The sequence below is a fragment of the Lates calcarifer genome, unplaced genomic scaffold, assembly GCF_001640805.2.
Source record: "Lates calcarifer isolate ASB-BC8 unplaced genomic scaffold, TLL_Latcal_v3 _unitig_5837_quiver_2432, whole genome shotgun sequence".
NCBI lineage: Eukaryota > Metazoa > Chordata > Actinopteri > Centropomidae > Lates > Lates calcarifer.
The window spans coordinates 7,501-10,000 of NW_026117751.1; positions in this window are offsets into that span (position 1 = coordinate 7,501).

Below are 2,500 nucleotides of genomic sequence, written 5' to 3' on the forward strand. Positions count from 1 at the left end.
TGGAGAGGGGGGCATCCCAGGAGGAGGCCCTGGACCCCAGGTGGCTCCCTGGGGCCCCTCCCTGGGCTCCAAGCCCCCAGACCCGACCCCGGGAACCCCTCCCTGGGCTCCAAGCCCCCAGTCCCGACCCGGGGGCCCCTCCCTGGGCTCCAAGCCCCCAGACCCGACCCCGGGAACCCCTCCCTGGGCTCCAAGCCCCCAGACCCGACCCCGGGAACCCCTCCCTGGGCTCCAAGCCCCCAGTCCCGACCCGGGGGCCCCTCCCGGGAATCCAAGCCCCCAGACCCGACCCGGGGGCCCCTCCCGGGAATCCAAGCCCCCAGACCTGACCCCGGGGCCCCTCCCTGGGCTCCAAGCCCCCAGACCCGACCCCGGGAACCCCTCCCTGGGCTCCAAGCCCCCAGTCCCGACCCGGGGGCCCCTCCCTGGGCTCCAAGCCCCCAGACCCGACCCCGGGAACCCCTCCCTGGGCTCCAAGCCCCCAGTCCCGACCCGGGGGCCCCTCCCGGGAATCCAAGCCCCCAGACCTGACCCCGGGGCCCCTCCCTGGGCTCCAAGCCCCCAGTCCCGACCCCGGGGCCCCTCCCTGGGCTCCAAGCCACCAGACCCGACCCGGGGGCCCCTCCCGGGAATCCAAGCCCCCAGTCCCGACCCGGGGGCCCCTCCCGGGAATCCAAGCCCCCAGACCCGACCCCGGGAACCCCTCCTTGGGCTCCAAGCCCCCAGTCCCGACCCGGGGGCCCCTCCCTGGGCTCCAAGCCCCCAGACCCGACCCCGGGAACCCCTCCCTGGGCTCCAAGCCCCCAGTCCCGACCCGGGGGCCCCTCCCGGGAATCCAAGCCCCCAGACCTGACCCCGGGGCCCCTCCCTGGGCTCCAAGCCACCAGACCCGACCCCGGGGCCCCTCCCTGGGCTCCAAGCCCCCAGTCCCGACCCGGGGGCCCCTCCCGGGAATCCAAGCCCCCAGACCCGACCCCGGGAACCCCTCCTTGGGCTCCAAGCCCCCAGTCCCGACCCGGGGGCCCCTCCCGGGTATCCAAGCCCCCAGACCCGACCCCGGGAACCCCTCCTTGGGCTCCAAGCCCCCAGACCCGACCCCGGGGTCCCTCCCTGGGCTCCAAGCCCCCAGTCCCGACCCGGGGGCCCCTCCCGGGAATCCAAGCCCCCAGACCCGACCCCGGGAACCCCTCCTTGGGCTCCAAGCCCCCAGTCCCGACCCCGGGGGCCCCTCCCGGGAATCCAAGCCCCCAGACCCGACCCGGGGGCCCCTCCCGGGAATCCAAGCCCCCAGACCCGACCCCTGGGCTCCAAGCCCCCAGTCCCGACCCCGGGGCCCCTCCCTGGGCTCCAAGCCCCCAGACCCGACCCCTGGGCTCCAAGCCCCCAGACCCGACCCCGGGGCCTCTCCCTGGGATCCAAGCCTCCACACCTGGCCTGTGGTAGACCCAGGGGGCCCCACCAGTAACCTTACAACCACGTGGGGCCCCTTGCCTTAACCCTAAAACCACGGGGGGCCCCTTACCTAACCCTAACCATGGGGGCCCCTTGCCCTAACCCTAACCTGCTCGGGCCCCTTGCCTAACCCTAACCATGGGGGCCCCTTGCCCTAACCCTAACCTGCTCGGGCCCCTTGCCTAACCCTAACCGCGTGGGTCCCTTGCCCTAACCCTAACCCTGCTAGGGCCCCTTACCTAACCCTAACCTGCGTGGGCCCCTTGCCCTAACCCTAACCTGCGTGGGCCCCTTGCCCTAACCCTAACCTGCTTGGGCCCCTTGCCTAACCCTAACCTGCGTGGGCCCCTTGCCCTAACCCTAACCTGCGTGGACCCCTTGCCTAACCCTAAAACCATGTGGAGCCCCTAACCCTAACCCTAACCCTAACCATGGGGGCCCCTTGCCCTAACCCTAACCTGCTTGGGCCCCTTACCTAACCCTAACCTGCTTGGGCCCCTTACCTAACCCTAACCTGTGTGGGCCCCTTGCCCTAACCCTAACCTGCTTGGGCCCCTTGCCCTAACCCTAACCTGCTTGGGCCCCTTGCCCTAACCCTAACCATGGGGGCCCCTTGCCCTAACCCTAACCTGCCCTAACCCTAACCTGCCCTAACCCTAAACCCATGCGGGGCCCCTTACCCCTGAGCTGGAGCCTAACACTAAGCTCCAGGCCCATACTCGCCATGAAACTCCCACCCTCGCCCTCCAACACCCTTCGCCGGGCTTGTTCTCTGCCCACCAACCCTAGCAGCCCCTGGCCCGGGACAGACCCCACCAGGGGCATCCCTCAACCCTAGGCCTGACCTCCGGCCTCCCACCGCCCGCCAACCCTAGCCCCAGGCCCGGCCCAGTCTGCCCCCACCAGGGGCATCCCTCAACCCTAGGCCTGACCTCCGGCCTCCCACCGCCCGCCAACCCTAGCCCCAGGCCCGGCCCAGTCTGCCCCCACCAGGGGCATCCCTCAACCCTAGGCCTGACCTCCGGCCTCCCACCGCCCGCCAACCCTA